The sequence below is a fragment of the Eumetopias jubatus genome, unplaced genomic scaffold (assembly GCF_037043125.1).
Source record: "Eumetopias jubatus isolate StellerSeaLion01/CBP00866 unplaced genomic scaffold, mEumJub1_p1.0 scaffold_23, whole genome shotgun sequence".
NCBI lineage: Eukaryota > Metazoa > Chordata > Mammalia > Carnivora > Otariidae > Eumetopias > Eumetopias jubatus.
In genome coordinates this window covers 820,005-839,128 of record NW_028274829.1, presented here as the reverse complement: position 1 = coordinate 839,128, position 19,124 = coordinate 820,005, and the positions used below count along the sequence as shown (strand labels likewise).

The 19,124-nt window shown below is 38.6% G+C and overlaps 1 pseudogene; it reads left to right on the top strand.

The window, feature by feature from the left end:
- Window positions 1-757: 757 nt before the first annotated feature.
- Window positions 758-1,141, top strand: LOC148162057 (NADH dehydrogenase [ubiquinone] 1 alpha subcomplex subunit 1 pseudogene; annotated as a pseudogene).
- Window positions 1,142-19,124: the final 17,983 nt, after the last annotated feature.

Sequence of the window (19,124 nt, the reverse complement as noted above, 5' to 3'; positions counted from 1 at the left end):
ATAGTCATTGAAAAAAGAGGTAAGCTAGCCTCTTCAGTCATTGAAGGACAGGAATTAAATAAGTTACACCAAGATTCTCACCCTCAGCGCTATTAACATTTGGGGATGGAAAATTCTGTGGTTGGGGCTCTTTTATGCATTGTAAGATGCTGAATTATACTGATGGGCTCTACCCACTAAGTACCAGTAGCCCACTCCCCAGTTGTGACAAATCAAAATTTCTCCTGACATTGCCAAATATCTCTTGGGGTTCAAGGTCACCCCAGTTGAGAACAACTGACTTAGAAGGATGCTTTCTTCAAGTGAAAATATTTGCCTTGTTTAAATTAGGACCTGATAGCACCATGGAAAACTGAATACTTTTAGATAAGGAGTTTGAGAAATAGCAGATACAGGAACCTTCCCTGAACACAGCTCACAAGAAGGTGCTTATCTTATTACCCAGAAGAAGGGAGCATCCTTGTCTCCAAAGATGGAGGTATACAGGTAGGAAACTGAAGACATAGCCCTTGTTAAGTTTTCCCTCACTCTACATACTTACTTAGCTCATACCATTTTGTCCTATTACGTTTTTTGATGACTTGCAGTGGAAATTCAAACCTAGCATAAAAATGCTCAGGTTTTACCATTTCTTCAGTTCTTCTTTTCTTTATGAAGGTTGATTTGTCACATAAAACATCAAATAAAGCTGCATGCTTTTTTCTTGTTAATCTCTCCTTGTTCCAATTGAGAACTTAAAAGGACAGAGAAAGGCCGAGGCCGGGTCACCTTTACCGGGCGGGGCAGGCAGGGGCTCGGCTCTGGCAACCGCGCTGCGATGTGGTTCGAGATCCTGCCTGGGATCGGGGTCATGGCCCTGTGCCTGGTCATCCCCGGCATAGCCACGGCGTACATCCACAGGTTCAGTAACGGGGGCAAGGAAAAAAGGGTTGCCTATTATCCATATCAATGGAGTTTGATGCAAAGAGATAGGCGAGTCTCTGGAGTTAATCGTTACTATGTGTCAAAGGGTTTGGAGAATATCGATTAAGGAAGCATTTTCCTGATTGATGAAAAATAACTCAGTCATACTCATCTACCCCTTCTAGAAGGTTATGCAGTGTATTAATGTAGTGCATAATAAAAACAACCAAAAAGTAAAAAAAAAAAAAAAGGACCGAGAAAAAGATATTTTCCCTTTCCTATACACCAAAAAGGAGGATTTATCCTCCCTTTCAAAAAGATAAATCTGCTGTGGCCTCTCCATAATAGTACATATTGAAACCATCTGTGGAGGGGCACGTGGTGGCTTAGTTGGTTAAGTGTCTGACTTTGGCTCAGGTCATGATCTCAGGGTTCCGGTATTGAGCCCTGCTGCTCTCCCTGCCCCGCCCCCCTGCATAAACATGTGCTCTCTCTCTCCTCAAATAAATAAAGTTTTAAAAAAAAATCTAGGGAGCCTTTAAAATACCTATGTCCAAAAACCATATGATGTTATTCCTATATGGAATTTAGGAAACAAAACAGATGAACATAGGAGAAGGAAAGGAAAAATAAAATAAAATAAAAACAGAGAGGGAGACAAACCATAAGAGACTCTTAACTCTAGGAAACAAACTGAGTGTTGCTGGAGGGGAGGTGGGTGGGGGGATGGGGTAATTTGGTGATGGACATTAAGGAGGGCACTTGATGTAATGAGCACTAGGTGTTATATGCAATTGGTGAATCACTGAACGCTATCTCTGAAACTAATGATACACTCTATGTCAGCTAATTGAATTTAAATAATAATAATAAAAAAATACCCATGTCCAGTCTACATTCCAGACCAGTTAAACTTCAGGATATCTGGGCATGGGTCCCAGGTTGGAGTATTATTGTCAAAGGATCCTAAGCTATCCCAACATATCACAAGGTGAGAAACCACTGATCTAGTAAGTGCTATTTAATCATGGTGTGTGGATCAAGTGCAAAATCATTCCTGGGTGCTTGGAAAAAATATAGTCTTGGGCACCACTCCAGACCTAGTGCATCAAAAATCTGCTTTTTAGCCAGATCCTTACTAGCGATTCAAAGGTATATTATGATGGTGGTACTAATATACTAATTCATAAAAAATAGTACCTTGACTTGTGACTAGTTATAATAATCTTTTTTTTCCAACTGCACAAAGCAATTCACATACAACAAACAAAAAATCCTTGCAAATGATAATTTTGAAAGAGGTGCTTGTCAAGTTCCCTCTTCTAAGCCCAAGAGACCATGTTTCCACAGATGGAGACACTAAGAGACTAATGTGGCATGTCTGCCATTGTGGACATTTGTCTGAGCTTGCAGTTCCCCAGAGGGGGCCGGACACACTGCTCTCTACTCTGTGGGTGCTTAATAAATATTTGTTGGCTGGCTGACCAGCCTAGATGTGAGAACAAGTGTGTTTCTCTCGGAGTTGGAGGGAAATTTATCCACCTAACCATTTTCTATGGCTTGAGGCAAGCAATCTTAAGTCTGCTGGTCCCTAGGTTCCAGAAATCAGTGGGACTGGAGGAATAGATGGCAAGGGGAAGATCAAAACAGCAAGAGATAAAGCAAGAGCCTGCATGCAGAGGGCACAGAATACGTTATTGTGCTCATGGCATGAAATATGCAAAACAAAAGCATGGTGTTCCCTGCATAATGAATTCACTTCTGGCTGCCAAAGTAGGAACCACAGAACAATGAACAGTTTGAGGGACCTCTGTTTTCACACTGCAGCCTAGTGAATGTCCACAGCCAGAAAATTGTGCCTACCGTGTGCTGGGCATTTTTCTTTCTGCGCTGTTTTCTAAGGGAAGATCAGAGAAACCTTCCTTCACCTGAGGTTTCTCGTATTGCTTTGAACCTCCTGTCTGGTATGGTCCTTAGGTATGACAGGATTTCTTTTTCCGGAAACCATTCTATTAAGAAAAAACAAGTATTTAAAAAGCAGCAGTTGTGTGGTTAGCTGAATACTGACATACCAAAAGGACTTCGTGAACCTTCTTTCCAACTAAACCATCTCATAGGCACGGTTTAAGCACAGTCATTCTGGTTTTAAGTATTAAGTCATTATTTGTTAATTAACTTGAGCAGTCACTATCCACCAAATATAAATTTTGACAAGTACTAAATTACATCGTTATAATACAATGCACGCTAACAATTTGTGTATATGTTTATGTGCCAAGTGGCCTATCAAAACTGTTCTCAAGTAGCATTTTGAGAAGTCCAGGAATACTTACATCTTCACAAAAGGTGTTCTCAGTTAATTAAATAATGCTTGCTTGGTAAACACAGGATGAATTTTCATATCAGAACTCTATCAGTAATATTGGGGATATTGGTGATACTGCCTTTCCTTAGCTCACTTTCCTCATTTTAATATTGGATTGTTGGATGGTGTTATGGACTGAATTGTCTTACTCCAAAATTTCTATGTGAGGTCCTAATCCCACATCCCTCAGAATGTATCCTAATTTGTGTCCTATAGGGTCCCTAAAGAGGTGTCCAATATCTTTATAAAAAGGAAAAATTTGGAGGCAGGCACATAGTCACCATGTGAAGATGAAGGTGGAGATCAGGGTGATGCTTCATACAAGCCAAGGAATGACAAAAATTTGTGTGAAACCAGCAGAAGCTGCAACACCTTGATCTCCGACCTCCCTTCTGTTAATGCAGCCCTAGAAAACTAATGCAGATGGTACCTGGGTCACATGATTTCTGGATTGACAATCAGCTCAAAGATGCCAGGGCTCCTGCAGCTGTAATAAGGAAATTCCTTATGAACACACAAAAATAACACTTATATACTTCTCAAATACCTTTTTCTTTCCTAACTCAAATAAAAATTAAAAAAAAGAATCTTAATCATCCAATTTTCTTGATGCCACTGGCCCTCTGTGGTGACTTTGCTCTCTCCTGTTTTACAGAGGCTTGAGGTTCTGCAATCTTCCATGGAGTAACAATTGAGGCACATTTTCCTGAGGTTTCCATCCACAAAAAAATGGTGCTGAATATAGCAGCTAATGAATTTTTGAAAGTAAACAGTTTGCCATTTTTTTCAACAATCTCCATAATTGTTTGGTCATATATATCTCTAATAGTTAGAAGACTATATATTCCTGTTACATGTAAACTTAGGTACACATTATATTTTTAATGTATTAGATAAATCTGTATTAAATATAAGTAAAATATGATTTTGTAATTATTGAAGAGATAATATTCTTCCTATGCTAAATGAACTACCTTGTCCATACAATTTTGGTGAACACAGCTATATTTTCCCACATTCTATTCAAGCACATAACACTAAATAAAAATAATAAGAGAGAAAGAGAAAATATGAGTCTGTTCTCTGATTTGTGGACCACAAAATGGAAATATGTTTCCTTTTTCCTTACAGCACTTTGCTGTATGGTATGATACCTCCTTATTAACAGTAGAATGTAAGAGGTTCACACTCCCACCTTTAATTATTTCAAAGTCTCAGTGCTAAAGCAGAAGGCCAAGGATATGCTTAAGGACAAGATTTTCCTGAGGTCAAAAGAATGCACTAAATTTTCTAAGAAGGCAGAAAGAAGTTCCAAGAACCACCTTCTACAGTTAGGAAATATGTTTTGTCTTCCATCCTATGCATAAAATGAAATAATTATTAAATGCACACACGCATTAGGCTATGGTTAATTAAACATCTTAATTAGATCAAATTTAGCAAGTAACATCATTGCTCTGAAAGTGCTTAAAGCCTCATGAATGAAACAGACATGTACCTAAGTAATTGTAAAACCATGTGATCCAATAGGTAAGAGAGGGACATCCTAAGCAGAATGGTACCTCAAAGAGGAGAATATGAAATTCCCTATAGATGGGGGAAAAAGGGTACAGAGAAGGGAATTAGTTGGGCAGATAAGATGAGGAAAGGAGGAAGAACAGAATATGCAAAGGTGTAGCAGTAATCATTGCAAGTTTGGAGAGTCATAAAGAGTTGGCATGGTAGTAGCAAAAGTTATATGTGGGAATACAACAGAAAAGGGTGTTAGAAAAGTAGGTTTAAGCCAGGCACAGCTTGTTTATAAGTACATCTATGCTCCTTTTCTCAATTATTAAACATATTTCTAACATGTTTGAAAACTAATTTTGTTTCAGAAGCTAAGGGAATTAAGTTTTAAAAGAGTTTTGAAAACATCCTGCTTCATCCATATGTCGCAAGTCATAGAATTGCATGACATAGATCCAGGGCAGGATAAGATTGAATGACTCCAGCGGTGAGAGTGATGAAAGTGCATTATTTGTATCATCTTCATATTTTCAAATGTGAAAGGAAAACACATACAGGTAGACTTCAGTGGGTATTCAGTATATTGTGCAGCACCCAGGACAGTATCTCAAGACTATCAGCAACTCAAGGCTTTGGCAGCAGTGTTTATATGCCCTTGTTTAAAGTGGGCACTTAGATTTGTTCTTAATCTAGAATTTCTCCACAAGAAATTTTACTGTGGTTTTATGGAAGAATATATAATTAAACTTCAAAGAATTATACTCTGGATTACTAAATTAGGGGTAAGCAACTTCTTCCAGGAAAGAGCCACACAAATATTTTAGATGTCTCAGGTCACTTATGCTCTCCATTTCAGCTATTTAATTCTTACTGTACTTGAAAAATAGCCATTGGCTGTATGTGAACTAGAGGCATAATCATGTCCTAATAAAACTTAACCTATACACATTAAAATTTGAATTTTATATAAAGTCCATGTAAAAATTGTTCTTAGCTCATGTGCCATTGAAAAATTAGTCAGTTTGGCATGGTCATAGTTTGTTGTAGACAGATCTAGAGAACCACTTTAAACCCAAATTATGCAACTGACTGAATTAGCACAACTTGAGTTGTGCTATCATAATTTATATTGATCTAACAGTTTATCAATGCTGCATTTCTCAAAAAAAGATTAGAATTTCATTTTAAAAAATAATTATTCTAGTTTCTGAAATAATGAGATTTCTCTACTAGTTGAAATTGAGTAAAATTTTACTGCTACACTAAAACAGCATAGTAGACATACTAAACCCACAACAACCAACATTCTTCCTGTCAAATACTGGCTTCTAATTTTTCTCCGAAAACACATTATTAAAGTTAACAATTTATATATAATGTACCAGTTTGAATGCCACTGCTTTCCCCTCTCTGTGTTTGAGGGACAAAGCTACCATTTATAGGATAAAAAGAAATACTTTTAAACAATACCTATTTCCTAGAAACTCAACTATGTCATTTTAAGGCAGCTTGATATTACTTTAAACAGTAGACTTAAATAGTGTAATATCATCTCCAATAGAAAGAAAATTGGTTCTTGGAGACAGAAGTAATCTTACAAAAGAGTTAGTACCAATATATACATAATATGTATACATAGTATATATACAAGCACCAATATATACAAAGTATACAAAGAGACAGACAATATATCTGAGCTATTAATATTTCAGCAGGGGGGAACAATTTGAAAAATATCAAAAACTCTGGTGAGAGAGAGAGGGTTGATTATAATTATTTTTGAAAAGTGATAAATACTGATAAAGTAATAAATATCATTATAGAGTCCAATGCAATTTTGGAAGATGGGTTATCTAGAAACAACTCATACAAACTTATTAGTACCATATTTGTGTCAAAAGATAGAAATAGGCAAGAATGGAGTAGGAAGGAAGAAGCAATGGGGAGAGACAATAGCCTTGGAGTCACACTGTTAGGGAGGCAAGGAGGACTCCTCATTTGAGATCTCAACTGAGTCATTAAGAGCTACAAGAATTCTTTGGGCAATTTTCACTATGTCTCTGAGCCTAAACTCCATATTACCTGAGCAAGCTGTCATGAGGTTAAATGTAATGACTGGGAGGCATCAAACATCATTATCTTCAGCTGTAAGATATTTAAATGTCATTATTTACTTTCTTTGGCAAATAAAGCTATTCACCTTGTTTGGATTCAGACTAAATCATAAATAGAATTTTTATCACAGTTTTACCTCCAAGAGAATTTTATTAAGGATGGCCTTGGTCTTAGCCTCTGTCTAGGAGGTCACCTCTTGTCCCATCACTGGCCACAGTGACTATGCAAGATGTAAAGTCCTTTCATATCATGCCCTGAACATTTCCATTCCTTCTTCTCACGAAGGATTTCAAGGCATGTTTGGATTGCCCCTGTCGACCTTAGAATAAGGATTTACACTGAGCTACTTCAAATACCCATATGTCAACCAGCCAGGGCAAATAGTACCTGCCAATTACCTGAACATTTGCACCAGGCACCACACCATGCCTTTCTTTTCAGTGCCAATGTTTACTTGGTTTTCACAACATTCTATCAGGTAAGTAGAATGTCCAATTACAGTGAGGGAATTAAAGCTGAGAGAAAATAAATAGAGGCATTTGTCCGGCAGGCAGTTAGAATAGAAATGTGAGCCTCTGACCCCTAGGCTTGTGTGCATTATCATTTTGCCATGCAGGCCCTTGGGTCTTCCCCAGCGCAGGGCCAGGCTCCGGGCAGGGAGTCTCTGGCGTGGTCAGGAAGGAACAAGGTCACCATCATTTAACTGCACATTACTCTGTGTAGGGTTCTCCAAGGGCTGGGAGAAGTGGTTCCCTCCCAAAACGCATCAGGGACCCATTGGATCTCCGAGGGGACTGTCTCGCTAGGGCCAGGTCATAAACAAACAAATGAATACAGCCCAACCACGAGGCGGAGCCGGACATGAGTGTCTGTGCCTGAAGTGTCTGAAGGCTGGGCGGGCCACGGATGTGGGAAGAACTGAGCATCTGGGGCAGAGCAGGAGACAAGCGCCCCGCAGTGGCTGGGAGCAGAGGGACGACGTCAGCTGACGAGCGGGGTTCTGAGCACAGCAGCGGGACCGAGCCGCTGTCCCCTTGGCCCTCGACTCGACCCTCTGGACACCCTTCGCAGAATAATGTGCTGACTGCATGAAATAAAACACAGAGGATTTGGAAGAAAACGAACTGAAGTGCATCTATCAAAATTTAAAATTTTGAAATATATATAAAATTTACGTAATCACATCTAACGTAATTGTATATGCCTCTGTAGTAAGCATGTCCTTTATTAATGCTGGGGAGGGCGTAATATATGATTTCAACGGAGTGATGGCTGTTACAGTATTTTGAGATCTTTGCCACAACTATAATGAAATATGAATAGGTCTGTGATATCTATTACACTTTTGGTATACAGTTTTAATATTTTCCTGCAGTAAATCACGGTACTGATACAGTGACTGTGGTTTGTTGCCCAACTCATAAGAGAACAAATGATAAATTTCAGTTAGACTTAATGAAAATACATGTGTGTTTTTTTCCTACCTCAATTCCTCCTCAGTTTAATCCCTATAAATCTCTAGAAGTGTGTGGACGCATTTAGAAGAACTTGCTCTACAGCACACATTACTAAACACAGATTTTTGTAAATAGAATTATATTGGAACATAGCTACCTCCACTACTTCATGCTATACTTGTGGTTGCTTTTCTACTGTAAAGGCAGAAATAAGTAGTTCCAATTGATATTTACTATCTGCCTCTTTACAGAAACAATGTGCAGACCCCTTTGTTATATTAAGCAGAATTTAAAGTCTCTCAATTTCTAGGGACCAGCTGAGATTCAGGTTGCACACTGTAGGAGTAGTACAAAGAGCTGAAGATTCAGCGCACATCCTTAAGGCTTGACCAGGCAAGCAGCTATTACTTACCTCATCCATCCTCAAGGCCTCCCAAATTCTCTAAAACTTAAGAAACCACAAGCTCACTGTAGAAGCTTATCTCTGGGTGGGAAATAGTGTGAAGCCAGAGTAGGCTTCCTACAATTCAGGAATACTTCTGCCTTTAAGAAAAATCAAATTATGTGATGCTCCAAGGCTGTGCTATGACCTCAGTAGAGTACATCATACTGTGCTCAAATGTGACTCTATGACGAGTTCATTTTAGTTCCTTATAATTTCATAAGCTTAGTTGCTGACTTGTACTACTTCCAAAGTACAGGCAAGACTTGAACAATACAGGTTTGAACAGCACAGGTCCACCTATTTGCACATTTTTTCAACTACAGTGCTGTAACTATATTTCTCTACCTTGCGATTTTCTTAATAACATTTTTCCATAGCTTAGGAATATTGTGACATATATATAATATATATGTATACATATAACATACAAATATGTGTTAAACAACTATTTATATTAAATTGGTAAGTCTTCTAGTCAATGGTAGGCTATTGGTAGTTAAATTTTTGGGTAGTTAAGTTATACATGAATTTTTGAATGTGTGGGTGTTTGGTGCACTTAATCCCTGTGTTGTTCAAGGATCAACTGTATTATGACAAAATACCTTTCAGATTGAGGCACATTGTAAAATGCAGAACTCACTTATGGTTTTAAGAAATGTGATAATGTAAATATTGTATATGCATAAGACATCTGTTCAATGTGGAAATATGCATCTCCAAGAAACAGTTTTCTAGTTCAGCTAACTTTTCCATGTTCTAAGGGTAATTCTGATTTTTCAGATCACCCATAGATGCAATTTGCTTTCAATCTGAAACAGATCATGGTTTTGTAATGACACCTGCCCTCACAGTTTTTTTTAAAGATTTTATTTATTTATTTGACAGAGATAGTGAAAGAGGGAACACAAGCAGTGGGAGTGGGAGAGGGAAAAGCAGGCTTCGGGCCAAGCAGGGAACCCAATGAGGGGCTCGATCCCAGGACCCTGGGATCATAACCTGAGCCGAATTCAGATGCTTAACAACTGAGCCACCCAGGTGCCCCTGCCCTCACAGTTTTATGCCACACATAGATATCATGCTGTTGCAAGCTTAAAAGTCCATTTGATCTCGGATGTTCTATTTGTCCTGAATCAGCTGTATCTCACTGTCATGAAATTATGGGATTAAAACAAAAACTCCAAATCCACACAGGTGTTGAACTTTAAAAAAGAGTTCAGAATTTTAAAATTGAAGTAAGGACTGCTGATACAAGAGTCAACTATGTCTTAAATTAATTCCATATATGTGCTAATTGGTAAACTTCAAACACATGCTTATTTCATTTCCTGCTAAATAACAGCTATAAACTTTCAAAAATTTAAGTTGTTGAATATAAAGTGAGAAGTTTCTCTTGATAATTTGAGCATCTGCTATGGCAGAATTGTTTTTCTTCATCCTCTTTCACCAGGTTTACTCATAGCTACTTTTGTTTTTTGTTTTTGGGCCTTCTACTTCCCCTCCTCTAACGAGCTACAAAGTTGAGGGTTGGGAGGACATGCTGAAGCACAAAGCAGTGCTTGTTAAATATTTGAATTAATGTGGGCTGATAGCCAAATTGAATTCTAAAGACCTATTTTGGAGACTAAGGAGTAAAATGGAATCTATTATAGGTCTTGCTGTTTCTAGGACATGATGTCCCCATTTAGCTGGGGGGGGGGGGAGAAGATTAATTTGATTGCACTGACCACTGTGTTTTAAAAATTTGACACAAATTAAAAGTCAACAGTTACTTTCCCATAGAAATAAACTATAAAGAGAGTTTTAGTTTGAAATAACAATTTATGGTTAGATAAAATATTATATTCAGTGAAGATACCATATAACAATCATGCTACAATTTCTATAAATTCCAAACTAACACCTAACTAGACATTACCTTTCTAGACATAGAGCAAATCTAGCATTTTCACGTTCTTTAAGAAATGTCCAGATAATAAACCTCATATGTCAGGATTAAAAAGGTGAATAGAAACATCTGAAATGAAGTTAAGAATGTCAAGGGCCCCTAAAATGGAGCTGGGAGGCCTTTGGGAAACCACATCCACACTTGGATGGGACGTGAACTTTTAAGACTGTGCCAATCACAAACTGTATTTGTAATTCTCAGAAGGTTTATTTTGATGAATTGCAACATAGCAACTAGCATAGTAACCTATCCTATATTGACCAATGTTAATACACCAACCATAATTCTTTCAAAACATCTTATGTAAGCCTGCAGTTTCTGAATTTATTAACTCTTTCTTCTCCACCCTTGGGCACTCATTTGATTTGACCAAATATAAATACCCAAACCTGTAATATCTAAAACTCCAAATAGAGCTGTTCTATTGCTTACAGGTTTGCCTGGTTTTGGTTAACAGAAAAATCATTACCAATATCTAATACTTAAAAAAATTGAGTTGATGTGGGGTCCTTGGGTGGTTCACTCAGTTAAACATCCTCTCTGGATTTTGCCTCAAGTCATGATCTCAGGGTTGTGAGATCAAACCCCACACTGGGCTCTACTCTGAGCATATAGCCTGATTAAAAAAATCTATCTCTCCCTCTCCTTCTGCCCCCATCCCACCTGACTGACCAAGCATGCTCTCTCAAAAAAAAAAAAAAAAAAAAGAGTAGCTGCTGTAAAGAAAATTCAACACCCGGGGCACCTGGGTGGCTCAGTCATTAAGCATCTGCCTTCGGCTCAGGTCATGATCCTGGGGTCCTGGGATCGAGCCCCACATTGGGCTCCTTGCTCGGCAGGAAGCCTGCTTCTCCCTCTCCCACTCTCCCTGCTTGTGTTCCTTCTCTCACTGTGTCTCTCTCTGTCAAATAAATAAATAAAATCTTAAAAAAAAAAAGAAAATTCAACACCCTAGTTCATAAACTTTTATTAAATTTAAATTCAAGTTATTTAACATATAATGTAGTATTGGATTCAGGAGTAGAATTTCATGATTGATATACACAGACACCAGCACTCATTACATCATGTGCCCCCCTTAATGCCCATCACCCATTTAGCCCGTCTCCTACCCACCTTCCATCCACAGCCCTCAGTTTGTTTCCTAGAGTTAAGAGTCTCTTATGGTTTGTCTCCCTCTCTGATTTTTTAAAAATTTAAATTAATTTTATTATGTTATATTAGTCACCATACATTAGTCATTAGTTTTGATGTGTTATTCCATGATTCATTGTTTGCATATAATACCCAGTGCTCCACGCAATACATACACTCCTTAATACCCATCACCAGGCTAACCCATCCCCCCACACCCCTCCCCTCTGAAACCCTCAGTTTGTTTCTCGGAGTCCATAGTCTCTCATGGTTCGTCTCTCCCTCCGATTCCCCTCCTTCATTATTCCCTTCCTTCTCCTAATGTCCACCATGCTATATCTTATGTTCCACAAATAACTGAAACCATATGATAATTGACTTTCTCTGATTGACTTATTTCACTTAGCATAATCTCCTCCAGTCCCATCCATGTTGATGTAAAAGTTGGGTATTCATCCTTTCTGATGGCTGAATAATATTCCGTTGTATATATGGACCACATGTTCTTTACCCATTTGTCTGTTGAAGGGCATCTCGGCTCTTTCCACAGTTTGGCTATTGCAGACAACCTCTCCAATATTTGTTGTTTCTTGCCTTGTCAATTATTGCCATTCTAACTGGTGTAAGGTGGTATCACCATGTGATTTTGATTTAAATTTCCCTGATGGCTAAGGATGTTGAACATTTCTTCTTGTGTCTGTTAGCCATTTGTATGTCTTCTTTGGAGAAGTGTCTGTTCATGTCTTCTGCCCATTTTTTGACTTGATTATTTGTTTTTGGGCGTTGAATTTGAGAATTTCTTTATAGATCTCGGATATCAGCCCTTTGTCTGTAGAGTCATTTGCAAATATCTTCTCCCATTCTGTGGGTTGCCTCTTTGTTTTGTTGACTGATTCCTTTGCTGTGCAGAAGCTTTTTATCTTGATGAAGTCCCAAAAGTTCATGAAACTTCTTGAAAGAAGTTGCTGTGGCCGATGTTGAAGAGGTTACTGCCTATGTTCTCCTCTAGGATTTTGATGGAGTCCTGTCTTACATAGAGTTCTTTCATCCATTTTGAGTTTATCTTTGTGTATGGTGTTTGAGAATGGTCGAGTTTCATTCTATATATAGGATTCTATATTCATTCTTCTATATATAGCTGCCCAATTTTCCCAGCACCATTTATTGAAGAGACTGTCTTTTTTTCCATTGCATTTTTTTTCCTGCTTTGTCTAAGATTATTTAACCATAGAGTTGAAGGTCCATATCTGGGCTCTCTATTCTGTTCCATTGGTCTATACGTCTGTTTTTGTGCCAGGACCATGCTGTCTTGGTGATCACAGCTTTGTAATATAGCTTGAAATCAGGCAATGTGATGCCCCCAGCTTTGTTTTTCTTTTTCAACATTTCCTTGCCGATTCAGGGTCTTTTCTGATTCCACACAAATTTTAGGATTGTTTGTTCTAGCACTTTGAAAAATGTCATTGGAATTTTGATCGGGATGGCATTGAAAGTATAGATTGCTCTGGGCAGCATAGACATTTTAAGAATGTTTCTTCTGATCCATGAGCATGGAATGTTTTTCCATCTTTTTGTGTCTTCTTCAATTTCTTTCATGAGTGTTTGTAGTTCCTAGAATATAAATCATTTACCTCTTGGGTTAGGTTTATTCCAAGGTAGCTTATGGTTTTTGGTGCTGTTGAAAACAGAATAAATTCCCTAATTTCTCTTTCTACAGTTGCATTTTTAGTGTATAAGAAAGCAACTGATTTCTGCGCATTGATTTTGTATCCTGCCACATTACTGAATTGCTGTATGAGTTCTAGTAACTTGGGGGTGGAGTCTTTTGGATTTTCCACATAAAGTATCATGTCATCTGTGAAGAGAGAGAGAGTTTGACTACTTCTTTGCCAATTTCAAATATTTTATTTCTTTTTGTTGTCTGATTGCTGTTGCTAGGACTTCTAGTACTGTGTTGAACAATAGTGGTGAGAGTGGGCACCCTTGTCGTGTTCCTGACTTAAGGGAAAGGCTCTCAGCTTTTCCCTGTTGAGGATGATATTGGCTGTGGGTTTTTCATAGATGGATTTTATGAACTTGAGGAATGTTCCCTCTATCCCTATACTCTGAAGAGTTTTAATCAGGAAAGGATGCTGTATTTTGTCAAATGCTTTTTCTGCATCAATTGAGAGGACCATATGGTTCGTCTCCCTCCTCTTATTAATGTGTCCTACCACATTGATCGATTTGTGAATGTTGAACCACCCTTGCAGGTGATGATCCTTTTAATGTATTGTTGGATCCTATTAGCTAGGATTTTGTTGAGAATTTTGGAATCCATATTCATCAGGGATATAGTCTGAAATTCTCCTTTTGATGGGGTCTTTGCCTTGTTTTGGGATCAAGGTAATGCTGGCCTCATAGAATGAGTCTGGAAGCTTTCCTTCTGTTTCTATTTTTTGAAACAGCTTCAGAAGTGTAGGTATTATTTCTTCTTCTTCTTTTTTTTTTAAATTTTTTATTGTTATGTTAATCACCATATATTACATAATTTGTTTTGGTGTACTGTTCCATGATTCATTGTTTGTTCATAACACCCAGTGCTCCATGCAGAATGTGCCCTCCTCAATACCCATCACCAGGCTAACCCATCCCCCCACCCTCCTCCCCTCCAGAAACCTCAGTTTGTTTTTCAGAGTCCATCATCTCTCCTGGTTCATCTCCCCCTCTGACTTACTCCCCTTCATTCTTCCTCTCCTGCTATCTTCTTCTTTTTCTTTTTTCTTAAAATATGTTGCGTTATTTGTTTCAGAAGTACAGATCTGTGATTCAACAGTCTTACACAATTCACAGTGCTCACCGTAGCACATATCTTCCCCAATGTCCATCACCCAGCCACCCCATCCCTCCCACCCCCGATCACTCCAGCAACCCTCAGTTTGTTCCTGAGATTAAGAATTCCTCATATCAGTGAGGTCATATGATACATGTCTTTCTCTGATTGACTTATTTCACTCAGCGTAACACCCTCCAGTTCCATCCACGTCGTTGCAAATGGCAAGATCTGATTCCTTTTGATGGCTGCATAATATTCCATTGTGTATATATACCACCTCTTCTTTATCCATTCATCTGTCGATGGACATCTTGGCTCTTTCCACAGTTTGGCTATTGTGGACATTGCTGCTATAAACATTGGGGTGCACGTACCCCTTCGGGTCCCTGCATTTGTATCTTTGGGGTAAATACCCAGAAGTGCAATTGCTGGATCGAATGGTAGCTCTAATTTCAACTGTTTGAGGAACCTCCATACTGTTTTCCAGAGGGGTTGCACCAGCTTGCATTCCCACCAACAGTGTAGGAGGGTTCCCCTTTCTCCACATCCCCGCCAACATCTGTCGTTCCCTGACTTGTTAATTTTAGCCATTCTGACGGGTGTGAGGTGGTATCTCATTGAGGTTTTGATTTGGATTTCCCTGATGCCGAGCGATGTTGAGCACTTTTTCATGTGCCTGTTGGCCATTTGGATGTCTTCTTTGGAAAAATGTCTGTTCATGTCTTCTGCCCATTTCTTGATTGGATTATTTGTTCTTTGGGTGTTGAGTTTGATAAGTTCTTTATAGATTTTGGATACTAGCGCTTTATCTGATATGTCATTTGCAAATATTTTCTCCCATTCTGTCGGTTGTCTTGTGGTTTTGTGGACTGTTTCTTTTGCTGTGCAAAAGCTTTTTATCTTGATGAAATCCCAATAGTTCATTTTTACCCTGGCTTCCTGTGCCTTTGGTGATGTTTCTAGGAAGAAGTTGCTGCGGCTGAGGTCGAAGAGGTTGCTACCTGTGTTCTCCTTTAGGATTTGGATGGACTCCTGTCTCACGTTTAGGTCTTTCAACCATTTGGAGTCTATTTTTGTGTGTGGTGTAAGGAAATGGTCCAGTTTCATTATTCTGCATGTGGCTGTCCAATTTTCCCAACACCATTTGTTGAAGAGACTGTCATTTTTCCACTGGACATTCTTTCCTGCTTTGTCAAAGAAAAGTTGACCATAGAGTTGAGGGTCCATTTCCGGGCTCTCGATTCTGTTCCATTGATCTATGTGTCTGTTTTTGTGCCAGTACCATACTGTCTTGATGATGACAGCTTTGTAATAGAGCTGGAAGTCCGGAATTGTGATGCCGCCAGCTTTGCTTTTCTTTTTCAAGATTCCTCTGGCTATTCGGGGTCTCTTCTGGTTCCATACAAATTTTAGGATTATTTGTTCCATTTCTTTGAAAAAAGTGGATGGTATTTTGATGGGGATTGCATTGAATGTGTAGATTGCTCTAGGTAGCACTGACATCTTCACAATGCTGGTTCTTCCAATCCATGAGCATGGAACGTTTTTCCATTTCTTTGTGTCTTCTTCAATTTCTTTCCTGAGTATTTTATAGTTTTCTGAGTACAGATCCTTTGCCTCTTTGGTTAAATTGATTCCTAGGTATCTTATGGTTTTGGGTGCAATTGTGAATGGGATCGACTCCTTGATTTGTCTCTCTTCTGTCTTGTTGTTGGTGTATAGGAATGCCACTGATTTCTGTGCATTGATTTTATAGCCTGCTACTTGACTGAATTCCTGTATGAGTTCTAGGAGTTTTGGGGTGGAGTCTTTTGGGTTTTCCACATAAAGTATCATATCATCTGCAAAGAGTGAGAGTTTGACTTCCTCTTTGCCGATTTGGATGCCTTTGATTTCTTTTTGTTGTCTGATTGCTGTGGCTAGGACTTCTAATACTATGTTGAATAGCAGTGGTGAGAGTGGACATCCCTGCCGCGTTCCTGACCTTAGGGGAAAAGCTCTCAGCTTTTCCCTATTGAGAATGATATTCGCTGTAGGTTTTTCGTAGATGGCTTTTATGATATTGAGGTATGTACCCTCTATCCCTATACTCTGAAGAGTTTTGATCAAGAAAGGATGCTGTACTTTGTCAAATGCTTTTTCTGCATCTATTGAGAGGATCATATGATTCTTGTTCTTTCTTTTGTTAATGTATTGTATCACGTTGATTGATTTGCGGATGTTGAACCAGCCTTGCAGCCCAGGGATAAATCCCACTTGGTCGTGGTGAATAATCCTTTTAATGTACTGTTGGATCCTATTGGCTAGTATTTTGGTGAGAATTTTTGCATCCATGTTCATCAAGGATATTGGTCTGTAATTCTCCTTTTTGATGGGATCTTTGTCTGGTTTTGGGATCAAGGTAATGGTGGCCTCATAAAATGAATTTGGAAGTTTTCCTTCCATTTCTATTTTTTGGAACAGTTTCAGGAGAATAGGTATTAATTCTTCTTTAAATGTCTGATAGAATTCCCCTGGGAAGCCATCTGGCCCTGGGCTTTTGTTTGTTGGGAGATTTTGGATGACTGCTTCAATTTCCTTAGTGGTTATAGGTCTGTTCAGGTTTTCTATTTCTTCCTGGTTCAGTTTTGGTAGTTGGTACATCTCTAGGAATGCACCCATTTCTTCCAGGTTATCTAATTTGCTGGCATATAGTTGCTCATACTATGTTCTTATAATTGTTTGTATTTCTTTGGTGTTGGTTGTGATCTCTCCTCTTTCATTCATGATTTTGTTGATTTGGGTCATTTCTCTTTTCTTTTTGATCAGTCTGGCCAGGGGTTTATCAATCTTGTTAATTCTTTCAAAGAACTAGCTCCTAGTTTCGTTGATCTGTTCTACTGTTCTTTTGGTTTCTATTTCATTGATTTCTGCTCTGATCTTTATTATTTCTCTTCTCCTGCTGGGTTTAGGCTTTATTTGCTGTTCTTTCTCCAGCTCCTTTAGGTGTAGGGTTAGATTGTGTATTTGAGACCTTTCTTGTTTCTTGAGAAAGGCTTGTATTGCTATATACTTTCCTCTCAGGACTGCCTTTGCTGTATCCCAAAGATTTTGGACAGTTGTGTTTTCATTTTCATTGGTTTCCATGAATTTTTTTAATTCTTCTTTAATTTCCTGGTGGACCCATTCATTCTTTAGTAGGACGCTCTTTAGCCTCCATGTATTTAAGTTCTTTCCGACTTTCCTCTTGTGATTGAGTTCTAGTTTCAAAGCATTGTGGTCTGAAAATATGCAGGGAATAATCCCAATCTTTTGGTACCGGTTGAGACCTGATTTGTGACCTAGGATGTGATCAATTCTGGAGAATGTTCCATGGGCACTAGAGAAGAATGTGTATTCCGTTACTTTGGGATGGAATGTTCTGAATATGTCTGTGAAGTCCATTTGGTCCAGTGTGTCATTTAAAGTCTTTATTTCCTTGTTGATCTTTTGCTTAGATGATCTGTCCATTTCAGTCAGGGGGGTGTTAAAGTCCCCCACTATTATTGTATTGTTGTCAATGTGTTTCTTTGCTTTTGTTATTAATTGCCTTATATAATTGGCTGCTCCCATGTTCGGGGCATAGATATTTACAATTGTTAGATCTTCTTGTTGGATAGAACCCTTAAGTAGGATATAGTGTCCTTCCTCATCTCTTATTACAGTCTTTGTTTTAAAATCTAGTTTGTCTGATATAAGTATTGCCACCCCAGCTTTCTTTTGGTGTCCATTAGCATGGTAAATGGTTTTCCACCCCCTCACTTTCAATCTGGGGGTGTCTTTGGGTCTAAAATGAGTCTCTTGCAGACAGCATATGGATGGGTCTTGTTTTTTAATCCAATCTGATAGCCTGTGTCTTTTGATTGGGGCATTGAGCCCATTTACATTTAGGGTAACTATTGAAAGGTATGAATTTAGTGCCATTGTATTGCCTGTAAGGTGACTGTTACTGTATGTCGTCTGTGTTCCTTTCTGATCTTTGCTGCTTTTAGGCTCTGTCTTTGCTTAGAGGACCCCTTTCAATATTTCTTGGAGGGCTGGTTTCATGTTTGCAAATTCCTTTAGTTTTTGTTTGTTCTGGAAGCTTTTTATCTCTCCTTCTATTTTCAATGACAGCCTAGCTGGATATAGTATTCTTGGCTGCATATTTTTCTCGTTTAGTGCTCTGAAGATATCTTGCCAGTCCTTTCTGGCCTGCCAGGTCTCTGTGGATAGGTCTGTTGCCAATCTAATATTTTTACCATTGTAGGTTACATATCTCTTCTCCCGAGCTGCTTTCAGGATTTTCTCTTTGTCTCTGAGACTCGTAAGTTTTACTATTAGATGTCGGGGTGTTGACCTATTTTTATTGATTTTGAGAGGGGTTCTCTGTGCCTCCTGGATTTTGATGCCTGTTTCCTTCCTCACATTAGGGAAGTTCT